We start from the raw sequence: 14,473 nt of genomic DNA, 5'->3' as shown, positions 1-14,473 counted from the left end.
AAACAAAGCTTCCTGCAGAACAATAATTTTTATAGATAAATCAATAAATCTACAATTTTGTGTTTGCCAGTAGATGACGCAAGCTCCACAGCGAAAGAAATAGTTTTACAAAACAAAGAGAATTTGAATGAAACATTGATTAGAAAAATTGGAATACATGCTTGCTTGCATTCGTTAAAACATTATAACTCATCCAAAAATTGTTCTGACTATCACACACTGAAGATCCTATTGAAAGGGGTCCATAATGGAATATTCAGGAAGCTTGTTATAGATAGTCCGGACAAACTTAGGAACAAGGGAAGCACTGTTTTCGCTCAATGTTCTGTTACAGAAATGCTTAAACGTGCCATCGAAACATTAGTAAAGAGAAGATTAGACCTCAGATACCCCCAAATCTGTACTGTGATTAAAAAAAGCAGTAATTCGAAGAGAAGACATAACATCAGAAGAAATAGAAAAACCAACGTCAAGAATGTATACTTTCACAAATCCTCGTACCAGAAGAGAATAGTAGATAAAGCACTAGATGAGCAGGGCATAGAGATTAAAATAAACGGTGTGACAGTAAATAATCTGAGATACGAGGACGAGCCAATTATTTTAGCTGAAACACATCTACAGACGCTAATTAATAGAATAGTCACAGTTAGTGAAGAATATGGACTATTTACTGAACGTAAGTAAACCAAATAAATGCTGATAACAAAAACACCGCAAGTCTTATGTAGAGAATCATCATCATCAGCTCCCAAGAAGTATGTATCAAAGTAGAACAGGCCAGAAGCACATTTGTAGGAATGAAGAGACTCTTCTGTTGTTCTCAAAATAGATCCCGGAAAGAATTGGTAAAATACAGGTCAATGTTCACAAATAGGAAATATAAAATAGAATAAAAATGGTTTCAGCTGTTATATGATGTAAAAACTTGAACGTCAAAAGCGCAATTCAAAAAAAGATTGAGGGCATTTGAAATGTGGCTTTACAGACGCATACTTAAATTCTTTGGACTAATAGATTCACAAATGAAGAAGCACTAAGAAGAATTGGACACGGCAGAAAACTGATGACAATCGCCAGAGTAAGAAAAAGAGCATAATTGGGCCGCATACTCTCGCTTACAAGCAAAGATGCAGAGAAGAATAGAAGGAAAAAAGGCATAGGAAGAAAAAGGAAACCTTGACTAAGGAATATCAGAGAGTGGATTAACCTCAGTCTTGAACAGTTGTTTCACGTTGTATGGGATAGGGAAGCGTTTGGTGAAGTGATTGCCATTAAGGAAGATGGCATATGAAGAAGAAGAAGATTGACATTTTTAGACAAGATGATCTCTACTCTTTCAAAACCAGAATCTTCCTACTTGGAAAATAAAATAAGTCGAAAACGTTTTCTTGCAAGACATCATCACGTTTTTGGAACCAAAGCTTAGATCTGCACATGTTATCGAGCTTTGGCATCAAAGACTCAATTGGCATTGCTCCATAAATTGCACCAAACAAGAATCTTTGAGAAAACGTTGATGATTCGACTTACTGGGTTTTGTTCCTTCCATTTCTTTACTTATCATTAATATGGGTCTGATTGGAACTGTTTAATTGTGTTAGAGTTCTCATGCTCAAACACTGTCATGGAGGGACAAAACACCGCAATTTTTATGTAAACGTAAATGAATATTTTGACAGCTGGATGTATTTGGTAACAATTTATTAAAACTCTCATGGCTATCTGGTCACTAGTTCCCATTCCCGTTACCTTATCGGAAAACCCACTGGTTCTCAGAAATTATGCATACTAATAGTACCGTGACATTTACTGAATTTCATTAAAATTCCGTAGTAAAAATTATTTTTTGCTCAGTGGGCTTTAGTAAATAGTCTTTGGTATGGAATTTGATTGGTTCCTAATATGGGTGACAGGTCTTTGAACCAGTCCGCAATTTTGTCCTACGCAAGAAAATATGCCTACGGTAAAAACCAATCTGTTGCACCCAACACCTTCGGAAAAGCGGTATCTCATAAAGAACCGCCTGCAATATGTGAGTCACCAATGCGGTTGGGTTCCCCAGAATTTAGCCAGGAGATCTTGACGTAATACTAACCGGGGAAAAACTCAGCTGTACTTCTTTCAGGTACTTTCAGATTCGAGGGATGGTTGAGGAACCCACACTAACCTACCTCAAAGCAAAGAAATTCGGATTATTAAACACTCTGAGTTTTGTTATGCGATATTAAATCACTTCCCCACCCACAGTACCACTGTCATTCCCTAGGCCATCTAATGGTTCCCCACCTGGTCTATGACGTGGTTCTCGACGCACACCGTACCCGCAGAAGTGACTTAGCCGTCGGTACGATCGAAGCGGCACGAGCGATATAGAAGCGGTTCCGTGGTACCGCTCTTGATTTTGTGTCGTTGTGTGTCTTTGGATACCCAGATTTCTTGGTTGTTAGATACCATCTAGGTGAGTACCTTCAATTGATTTTCACTGTAGCCGTGGAGAAATTTTTCTTTCTTACCACACTTTCTAGTCTAATTTAAAAGCATTAGAATTTGCTAACATTTTTGGTATTAAGACCAGTTTCGCAAGTTAGTCACAATGAGATAATTTCCGGTACCAAACCTCTATACATGTCTTGGTCTAATGGTTCCTAGCGAAGGTGATTTCTGGCCAAGGTTTCAGTCTATGGTAATATAAAGCATGCCACTGTTTGATTTGCTATTCATTTAGCGTATGCGCCACCAATGTAATAAATCATTACGTAACACGTGCAATTTGCTATTAAATAATAACGTTAGCACGGTTTAATAATAATATAATAATTAAGGCAAAAATGCTTTCACTTGAACGGGCAGTGGTTCAATCGATATTTGGCCAGTAATTTGCGCCATATAACATGCATTTTTCAGTTAATTGCTATTAATTATATTGTTTTAATTTGACACAATTATTATTATGTTAGAAGGAATTTTAATTAAATTTAATATTAGTTACAAAACTATTGAAAATTGTTACGTTTCATTAACTGCATTTGTTCGACTATTTAAAAAATTACTTGCATTTTGAATCTTGAATGAGTTATTAAGTCTTTCCTTTTTTACACCTAAAAGTGTCCAAATGATTTTGACAAAAAGTACAAATGCATGAAAAAAAGCGGAATTTTTGTATAGAGAATCGAATTTTCTACACACTGTATAAGCACTTCCAAAAAATCCGGTGGAGTTTAGGTTCCAAGTTGCAAACCATTTCTCTATTAAAAACACTTTTATCTTTTAAATCGCCAAATTAAATCTAAGCAATTTTTGGTTAAAAAAAGTTTAAAAGCTGAAATCTGCGATTTTCGTCCATGAAAATGTAATATTTCCAATCATAGAAGTGTTCAGTGACGCTAATCCAATATTGCCTAATTGAGGACACGTAGAACAACACGTGATCCAAACAAAACCATTTTGCCTCAATGGATTTAATGCGTCAACCTTTTAAATATTTACTCAGCTTTAAATAACCTGTTAAAGGGCACAAAACTACACTCTAATACACCCAGTGGACTAGATTCACATCCACTTAGAATCGGGTAAATGCTGTCACATAGTTTCAAACTTAACTGTTTTTCTATTTGTTTTTTGAACACCCTGTATATGTTCAATCCTGTTGTAGTTAGCACGAGGTAAAAGAGCAGTTCAAGACAAACGTTTTGAGCTTTTTACAGTTGCTGATAACCGAAAAATGGTTGAGATACGGAATTTTAAATATTTTGATGTAATTTCCAAAAAAAAGTTAAAAAAGTGAATATCTGTGAAGAGTTTGCACGCACAATATCTAACTGCTTTTCTTTTCGTTTTTTAAACACCCTGTATATGTTGAATTGTGTTGCGATTAACACGAAATGAAAAAGCAGTTTAAGATAACATTTTGAGCTTTTTACAGTCGGTAAAATCCCAAAAATTACGGAGATACAGAATTTTAAAAATTTTGATGCGATTTCCAAAAAAAGTTGAATGTCTCTGAAATGGTTAGAGTTATGGAAATTTTCTAATAAACCCAAAATGTTCAGAATGACTTTCTGCACCTACTTGACTAGGTTTATAACCACTTAATACCGGGTAAACGAGTTTACAACTGGCAAAGCTTTAGTTCAAAAATTCATAATTTATTTTTTAGCGTTTTGAACATTCTGTATTTGTTGAAATGTGTAGCGGTTCATTTTGAGCTTTTTACAATATTTGATCTCAAAAATTGCCAAGATACGAAATTTTCAAAATTTTTGTGCAATTTTCAAAAAAAAGTAAAAAATCTTGAAAATCTAGAAAACGGTTAAGGTTACCGAAATTTTGCAGGAGACCCGAAATGCACACAATGACTTTCTGCACCCAGAGAACTAGGTTTACAACCACTGAGAACCGGGTAAACGCAGTTACAACTGAAAAGCGTTAGTTTCAAATTTAACTGTTTCCTTATTGTTTTTTGAACACTCTGTGTATAATCCATCATATTGCGGCTAAAAAAAGCAGATCAAGACAAACATTTTGAGATTTTTACTGTTTCCTTGTTGTTTTTTGAACACCCTGTGTATGATCCATCATATTGCGGTTAAAAAAAACAGATCAAGACAAACATTTTGAGCTTTTTACTGTTTCCTTGTTGTTTTTTGAACACCCTGTGTATGATCCATCATGTTGCGTTTAAAAAAAGCAGATCAAGACAAACATTTTGAGCTTTTTACAGTCCCTATTACTCCAAAAATTGCGAAGATTCGGATTTTTCAAAAACTTCCAAAAATAAGTAAAAAAAAGCGAATATCTTGTAAATGGTTAAAGTCACGAAAATTTAGCAGGAGATCCCAAATGTTCAAAGTCACTTTCTGCATCCACTGGACTAAGTTTACACTCACTTAGACCAGGATAAACGCTGCCACACCTGGCAGAGCGTTAGTTTAAAATGTAACAGGTTTTTGAACACCCTGTATGTGATAATCTTACGGTTAGCATGAGGTTAAATTTGAGCTTTCTACAGTAGCTGAAACCTCAACAAAAAGGCAAAAATACATAATTTTCAAAATTTCAATGCAATTTCCAAAACAAGTTGAATATTTCAGAAACGGTTAAAATTACAGAAATTTTGTTTAAGACCCTAAATGTTCAGAATTTCTTTCTACACCAAGTGGACTAGGTTTACACCTACTTAGTATCTAACTGTATTACTTCAGCTTAGCACATAAATTATTATTAGTTGTTTTAATGCAGCTTTTCAAACTTTATAAACAAAAACATCGAACCATAATATCGAATTGCTACAAGACAAAAAAGGAAAGAAAATCATTTAAAAAAATTTTCGAGGGTAATATCCCTAGTGCATTTAATTTTTCCGGAAAAATTCGGAAAAACGAGTTTCTAAGTAATTTGGTGCGTTTCTAAGTAGTTCACTAAAGTGGTTTTAAAAATCCTCGTCTTCGACTCGGATGATTTTTAACACTCTCGCTCATGCTATTTGTTAAAACAAATTACTTAGAAACGAGTATTCCAATTTTTCCACAGGAAAAATTAGATGCACGAGGGATATTTGGTAAGATTGTTTCCTGAGTTAAATAAACATTTTATTTTAATTAAAACAATAAGAACAATAATTAATAAGAACAATAACTTTCAAGCTAGAAAGGGTAACACTATTCTTTATGTTGCTGTGAGGAGTGTGAAATTTTTTCGAATTTTTTTCCGGAAAAACTTCTGACAGCTAAGTTGACAGTTGTTAAGTGATTTTTCCACTTAAAATTTACATTTGTTATACTACTTCTTGATAGCGATTGGTCAAAATTGATAGGAAGGAAATAATCATAATAAAACTTTCATTTTCTCTTTTCTTGGAAATCACTTTTTTTAACATTAATAGTGTTATTTCTCCTTACACTTTATAGGCATTTGAGAATACTGTGAATTTACTCGTAATAATTAAGTGATATTGGAAATTCAATAGATTATGTAATTTACTATCAATAATATTAATAAATTCCTTGGGAAAAAACTGAAAACCCTACATAAACCGCAAGGAATAGTATTTAATTAATTCAATTAAAGCCCAATTAAGCAAATATCTGCAGGATAATCAAAACACACGTGCAGACCGCATTGAAGAAGCACGAGGAAGCGACCTGAAATAGATATAGATTATCAATAAAATATTACTATAAAACAAGCAGGAAATTAACATATTTTATAGAAATGAACGCGGAAAACGTCAACTGCGATCGCGGTTCAACAGCCTCGCATAAAACATAATATTTAAAACTGGAATCTGCATCATAGTAAGTGTTCTCCTTTCGGTGTTAAACGCAGCCAGAGTACCGTTACTACAGAAGGAAATAACTATTACGCTGGAGCTTTTGTTGTCCTCTGCTGAGACTTGTGTCGCAAAACACTATAGCTAGGATAAAACGCAATTTTTCACTGATGATGTAATTCCCTCTAGGTGTAGTTGTCGAAACCGCTCTTTACGACGTTTTTCCTCTTTGGTTTAATGAAGGTTATGTACGGCTTGGAGCGATTTCAGGGATGTACGAAGGTTCGCACGTGCAAATCCACGTCTTTGTTTGATCGGGATTTATTTCAATACGTGTGCAGTTGACTTTTTATTTATTGATCAATGCATCTAATAAATGATCACGATTTTCTTCTTTAAGTGGACTAAAAGTCATTAGATCATTGGTTTATAAAACAAAATTTAACTTTAGCATTAACTTTAGTATTAGCATTAAGAATAGAGATAGTGGTTTTAAATTGTGATGTTCATAAACAAAATTTAACTTTAACTGTAAATTTAGCTGTAACTGCTGACCTTGGTTTTACATAAAATTCTAAATTTTCTTACAGCCAATACTAAAGTTAAATCTCCAATGTTTAAACTTCCTCTTAAGATTGAATTTTTGCTTTATTTATGAAATTTCTAAACAGAAATTCAAAGAATATCCTTTTGCTATTGATTTAGTGCAGTAATGTAGTATTAGGCAACAAAACTTGAAAAAAATAACATTAAAGTTAGGTTACCTTTCAGAAAACTGTATGGTTAAATTAAAGGTTTTATAAACACCCTTTTTTTTAGGGTTAATACTAAATTTATTACTAATGCTAAAGTTACAGCTAAAGTTAAAATTTCTTTTATAAACTAGGCTTAACTGAAATTGAGTTTGAGGTTTCTGTCAGTAAGCAGTGAGAAAAGAAATTTCAAAAAAAGGAAAATAGCAAAGACAAGAAAAACGAAAAAACCTCGATTTGTAAAAACTTGCCAGAAAGACAAACATTGAAACAAATAAGTGTTGAACATTAATTAAAAATATTATTAAAATGGCAATAATACTTTCAAAGTTCAATTGTAATTTCTTGTATTATTTTTCAGTAATTCATCCATTTTATTATATTAGTCAATTTAGTTGCTTAAGTATGCTAGATACATTTTTCTGGAAATATTCCAAAAATGCTCTAAAAACTATTTAAAATATACGTACAAGGTTAATCTTTAAAGCTTTTCAATTGACGTTTGCAAAATTGGTAGAATACTGACACTAGTTTTTTAAGGTTCAATGGTAAACCTGAAGAAGAACATTCTAGTAATTTTAGGACACTAAATTGACATTTGTAAAATCTGTAAATTACTAAAATTAGCCTTTTTAAGCAAAATTTCGAGCAGAAACTTCTAGAAAATTATAAAAATGTCAACAAATTGTGAAGAATAATTAAGTTAAGAGAGAAAGAACGAAATAAACCTTGCTGGGAAAGTTTCCGTCATTTGTCAAGTGTCAATTGACATTTTAACCTGTCATTTCAGTCAATACTTGCGTTTTCCACAAGTCTAGTGCAAAATTAGTAAAACTAGTGTATTCTATTCTATGAAATGTCATTGAAACAATAAATCAATAGATCAGTTTTGCAATATGGTTAAGACAACATTGCGTGTCTGAGATGTGACAATGAATTGCTGTCATTATTGTCGTCAAATACGTCTATCTTCCTGGAAAGTGAAGAAATACGAAAATTTGCCCAACTCTATTTGTGAAGCCATTCAGAGATTAACTATGAGAGAAAACTTTACAAGTTTTTGAGAATTGTAGTTTTGAGTTTAACTTACAGGTTGGATCTTTGGGAGAAGTACACGCTAATTTAAGTTACAGAGAAAGAGAGAAAGAGTGATTTTACTAATGTGCCAGTGATACTACAAAAAAGCTTTTAAAAATTTAAAAAAAAAATTCAAAACTAATAGGAAATTCAACGCTGACAAATGTACAAGACATCTTTAGGAAATGGTTACTTTTAATAGTGTCGTTCATTTTGTTTCTTTAATACTAAATTTTTATCGACATTTTAATTTATTATTCCAGTAAATTTCAGCAACAAAATTGACATTTGTAAATTCTAAAATTTGTCTTTTAAAGTCAAGTTTCAAGAGAAAAACTGCTGTAATATTCCTAGCAAAAAAAAAAGGATCGAATTAAAAAGAAAAATGAAGTTGATAGTTATCAAAAACAGAACCGTCGGACAAATGTGACGTTGCCATGTTTTAGAGGGAAATGGAAGGAAAGTTGCAATAACAAAATGTCAATTATCTGAATTATTTTTCAACAAAAATCATAAATTTTGTAGATAATTTAATGGTCAATCCAACACAGTTTTAACAACATTAGAAAATTTATTTACATTAACCACGTTTAAAAGTACAAGAAATTAGTATATTATTGACCAAGGTTTAGACAGAAGCTTTTATCGACCGTTGTCTAAACCGTGGATAATATAGCGTTTTTTTCACTATTTGATGGTCCTTTTATTCAAAATTCAAAAAATTTAGGATAACAACAAAACAACGACATGAAGAGATAACCTAATTTATCTGTCAAGTAAAGTATATTTCATATGTCATATGTCTTAATAGACATTGATATTATTATTTACCTAGGTGAATAATATTACCTTTTTTGTTGTGTTTGTGCCAGACTAGAACCAGAGATTAGACTCTATTATTGACCTAGATCAACAATAACCCTTAAGGTAGAGAAAACTAATTTCTCAAGTTACTAATCGGTGAATAATGATATGTTTATCATGTTAGTAGTAGAAAATAGATATTTTTAATACTTTATTGAAAACACAGAGCTACTAGCAACATAAGGTTTACGTTGAAACGCCATTTCTAATATTATAGTACCGTTTGAATGTTTAAAATTAAAAACAATATATAACTAGGGTGGTCCAAATACACAATAACTAGGAAGGCGACGTGAAGAATTTTCAGCCTCTGGACCCGTTTTTTTCCACCTGAAGTACCAAAAGTAACGGTACTAGCGCTGTTCCCCTCTGTTGACCTCGAGAACTAATGCTCAACCTGGCGATATGCTTCGCCGCCTTAAAATCTAGGAAGCGCACGAACTTTAGAAGTAAATTAGCCGACGACAATGATATTTATCACTTTTTGGTACTGAGGAACCCTTTACACTCCATTAAACCAAGTTTATGTGTGCTCGATGCAGTTGTCGGTCAATTAGACAACACACGTGAAAAGTACCTAATGGCATGTAAAAAGTGTGTATCATTATTATTCCCACCGAGTGATGATACAATTTTGAGAATATTTTTGAAACATTTTCAAGAAGCTAAAGCTTGGTTTAAACCGAAAAACCATAAAAATGTCAAGTTGAAATACATTCAGATGAAAGTCAGTAACTTTACCTTATATTTTAGGTAAGCAGGACCATTTTAAGTCGTTTAAAATCTTCTACAAGAATGAAAATTTTATTAATAGCACTGTATAACTGGATTTCTGGATAGCAACTAAGCTATGCCACTGAAATATATTGTCTCAAAATTGTAGATACCAACAAAGTAAACGCCAAAATTTGTGAAAAATATATTTTCCGCACTCTAATCCCACTACTTTTTAACAATAGCGGCAACGTGGCAAGATTGAAATTTTTAGATTGCTAGAGCATTATTCACAATGTTGTCGGGTCTATTAAAAGAGTATATCTACTGTTTTTGTGGTTCTTCTACGGTTTTCCTGTTTTTTTTTTATATTATAATCTACAGTTTCTAATAACATTGCCATTATGTGGGTTGTGAAACATTATACACTGCGAATTGCCAAATCCACATGTTTTAATTTGCAGTGTTTTTTCAGGTTATTTGGAAGGAAATTTAATGAGGATTTCAAAAATGTGCTTAAAACTGCCATTTTTCCACTACAAGTGGGTTTGACGAACAATTTTGTCCCTGACTGTCCTCTCAAACTGTGTTTCTAGTAGTTAAAATTTTGACATAGTTTTTCTCTTTGACTGTACAAAATTTTGTAGTGTTTTTTCAGGTCATTGGATAGGAAATTTAATAAGAAATCCAAAAATGTGCTTAAAACTGTCATTTTCTCACTCCAAGTGGGTCTGACAAGCAAACTTGTCCTTTCAAACTGTCTTTCTGGCAGTTTAAAATGTTACCGCTTTTATTCCTGACTGTACCAAATTTTGTAGTGTTTTTTCAGGATATTGGATATGAAATTTAATGAGGATTCCAAAAATGTGCTTTAAACTGCCAATTTCTCACTCCAAGTGGGTTTGACAAACAATTTTGTTCTTGACTGTCCTTTCAAACTGTGTTTCTAGTAGTTCAAATTTTGACAAATTTTTTCTCTTTGACTGTACCAAATTTTGTAGTGCTTTTTTCAGATTATTGGATAGGAAATTTAATGAAGATTCCAAAAATGTGCGTAAAACTGTCATTTTCTCACTCCAAGTGGGTCTGACAAGCAATTTTGTCCCTTACTGTCTTTTCAAACTGTGTTTCTGGCAGTTCAAAATTTTACCGCGTTTCTTCCTGACTGTACCAAATTTTGTAGTGTTTTTTAGGTTGTTGGATAGTAAATTTAATGAGGATTCCAAAAATGTGCTTAAAACTGCTAATTTCCCCCTCGAAGTGGGTTTGACGAACAATTTTGTCCCTGACTGTCCTCTCAAACTGTGTTTCTAGTAGTTAAAATTTTGACATAGTTTTTCTCTTTGACTGTACAAAATTTTGTAGTGTTTTTTCAGGTCATTGGATAGGAAATTTAATAAGAAATCCAAAAATGTGCTTAAAACTGTCATTTTCTCACTCCAAGTGGGTCTGACAAGCAAACTTGTCCTTTCAAACTGTGTTTCTGGCAGTTTAAAATGTTACCGCTTTTATTCCTGACTGTACCAAATTTTGTAGTGTTTTTTCAGGATATTGGATATGAAATTTAATGAGGATTCCAAAAATGTGCTTTAAACTGCCAATTTCTCACTCCAAGTGGGTTTGACAAACAATTTTGTTCTTGACTGTCCTTTCAAACTGTGTTTCTAGTAGTTCAAATTTTGACAAATTTTTTCTCTTTGACTGTACCAAATTTTGTAGTGCTTTTTTCAGATTATTGGATAGGAAATTTAATGAAGATTCCAAAAATGTGCGTAAAACTGTCATTTTCTCACTCCAAGTGGGTCTGACAAGCAATTTTGTCCCTTACTGTCTTTTCAAACTGTGTTTCTGGCAGTTCAAAATTTTACCGCGTTTCTTCCTGACTGTACCAAATTTTGTAGTGTTTTTTAGGTTGTTGGATAGTAAATTTAATGAGGATTCTAAAAATGTGCTTAAAACTATCATTTTCTCACTCCAAGTGGGTGTGACAAGCAATTTTGTCCCTGGCTGTCCTTTCAAACTGTGTTTCTGACAGGTGAAACTGTGACACCGCTTTCATGCCTGACTATACCAAATTTTGTAGTGTTTTTTCAGGTCATTGAATAGGAAATTTAATAAGAATTCTAAAAATGTGCTTAAAACTGTCATTTTCTCACTCCAAGTGAGTTGGACGAACGATTTTGTCACTGACTGTCCTTTCAAACTGTGTTTTTGGTAGTTCAAACTTTGACACAGCTTGTCTCCTTGACTGTACCAAATTTTGTAGTGTTTTATTCAGGTTATTGGATAGAAAATTTAATGAGGATTCCAAAAATGTGCTTAAAACTGCCGTTTTCCCACTATAAGTGGGTTGAACGAACGATTTTGTCCCTGACTGTCCTTTCAAACTGTGTTTCTAGTAGTTCAAATTTTGACACAGTTTTTCTCCCTGACTGTACCAAATTTTGTAGTGTTTTTTCAGGTTATTGGATAGGAAATGTAATAAGGATTCTATAAATGTGCTTAAAACTTCCATTTTTCCACTACAAGTGGTTGGACGAGCAATTTTGTCCACAACTGTCCTTTCAAACTGTGTTTCTAATAGTTCAAATTTTGACACAGTTTTTTTCCCTGACTGTCCAAATTTTGTAGTGTTTTTTCAAGTTACCGTATAGGAAATTTATGGAGGATTCCAAAAATGTGCTTAAAACTGTAATTTTCTCACTCCAAGTGGGTCTGACAAGCGATTTTGTCTCTGGTTGTCTTTTCAAACAGTGTTTCTGGCAGTTCAAACTTTGAAAAAATCAGGGTATAGAAAAGTTTTCTTGCAGTATTCGGTATAAAATGCGTTTCTGAGATTTAAACAGTTGTTACGTGACTGACTAGCTAAATTATCGTTTAAGATCACGTATCTGTCACTAATGTCTAAACTGTCAAAATTTTCGAAACAAGACAAGTTTCTGAGATTTATCACAGTTATAACTTTTACGTGTCGCACACGAAAATCGGCTTAAATGGGTTGTCAATCATTCAGATTTTGATTATTTGTAATTTTGCCATAGTGCAGTTGCAGATGTAGTTTCCTGCAGGAGGATGAAATCCCAGTATATGCAATCAAATAATACAAATCCTTTTATTGAAAGACTGTTCTTATGTCTTATGTATTTGACATTTCGATTCGCATACTAATTTGATATAAAATTCAATAGGTTGGAATGCAACAATTGCACTTTACAAATTGTACTGCAGCAGCAATATAAAGCTAGTCAGTTAACCTGCAGTAATTTTTACTGAGACACCTTGTACTTATATTAATAAAACCAAACCTGATTTATTCTGTCGAAGCAAAAGGTCAACCAGGTATACTTTTCAAAGAAAAATAACTTGTGTCATCGATTCTCGTTTTTATTCAGCATGTAAATTGGCAATGTAAAGATTTAATTTAGGAGGTACAGTCACGGACAGTTTTAGAGTCCAGTCGCGTTTCGACCATTATATTTCGAGTCAACAATGCGCAAAACGGTCTTTGATTCATTGATGATGATGGGTTGGGCTTATGCATGTAAAATTCCACACCTCGCATCGTTTCAATCAACTTCGGAGAAAAATACGTGACGCTCGTAATTGCTAGGTAAAAAATGCAGGAAGTCGCGTCACGAAAAAAAAAATCTAGTAAAAATTGTGATTGTCCTGCAGGGAGTCATTCTATACGTTCAATATTAGAGAGGGACTTTGAAATAATGCCGACGGATTCCAGCACGAACGGCCTTAATGACCCCTAATTAGGATTTTCTGCAACCGGACAGTTTTTCCCACACGTACTGCAACTTCTTGTGTTCGAGTTGTAAACCCTAATTACCAGGACATGTGTATTTAAATTGTTTTGAAGTTGATTCAACCCTTGTAATTTTTACCACACAGGAAACAAAATATTAATTTTTATTGCTGAAGGAAATCATTTTGAATATCTGGTCAAACTTTGATGATATTTATGTCCAAAAATGTCAAGATATCTCACCCTGTACCTGCAGTGTTATTATTTAAAACATGAAAACTCAGTTACACAGTTTTTTTTTAATTGTTACTTAATTAGTAAATCACATCGTACAGAGCATTACAGGAAAGTAAATTTACTTGTATTCAAACGTTAATAATGTGACATTTCACTTTTTGCTCGAGTACAAAGCAAATTTAAAGAAATTGAAAGTATATTCTTGTAAAGTTAATTATCCACTAGATTTATATTATTAATAAATGAATAGAAGTACAGAAATCTCCTCATACGAGCTAAAATTTTGGTTTTGGAAATTAAAACAAACTTGACTCGAAATTGGGCCTTAATGAAAAAAGTCAACCGGTTTCGGTTTATTTGCCATCTTCAGATGCTACATAAGAGCCAATTACGAAAACGTGACAGTGTTTAGTTATACTTTATGTATGGCCAGAATGCCGAAACCGGTCACTAATTGACTTTTTCAATTAAATAGTCCACCCACTGTCACTTTTTCTCTCTTCTTTGATTGGTATATGATAATTGACCATTTTTTTTAGACAATTTGGCTGAATTCTTACTACAACCCATAGTCAGTAAAAAAGCTCTACAAGTTGTAATTTAATTCACTCATGACGTGTCAACGTCAAAGAAAATTATAGACATTCTTGCTGCACCTTAACTATTACTAGGTACGTTTAATTGGGAGTCTGCTAAGTCTTTTGATCCGTTCACTCTAACTGCATAGTTCAAATAGTTTTAGATAACCACGGCATGGTTAACCGGGCTTTAAAAGCGTAACCCACTTCCAGTTAAACGCCATAA

The 14,473-nt window shown here is 33.0% G+C and overlaps 1 protein-coding gene across 3 annotated transcripts in view; it reads left to right on the top strand.

The window, feature by feature from the left end:
• The first annotated feature begins 2,302 nt into the window (after nt 1–2,302).
• The window catches only part of LOC145740110 (uncharacterized), a 46,223-nt gene continuing 34,052 nt past the window's right edge, over nt 2,303–14,473 (top strand). For 2 of the 3 annotated variants that reach the window (XM_081995470.1, XM_081995468.1), the window contains exon 1: nt 2,303–2,461. The gene's annotated coding sequence lies outside the window, so the exon portion shown is untranslated. The remainder of the gene's footprint in view (nt 2,462–14,473) is intronic. The other variant, XM_081995469.1, reaches the window with a different exon arrangement.

This window comes from Ips typographus, linkage group LG1 (genome assembly GCF_016097725.1).
Source record: "Ips typographus isolate SLU linkage group LG1, UJ_Ityp_2.0, whole genome shotgun sequence".
NCBI lineage: Eukaryota > Metazoa > Arthropoda > Insecta > Coleoptera > Curculionidae > Ips > Ips typographus.
Note: the sequence above shows the minus strand (reverse complement) of the source record. Positions and strands in the feature narration are given on the sequence as shown.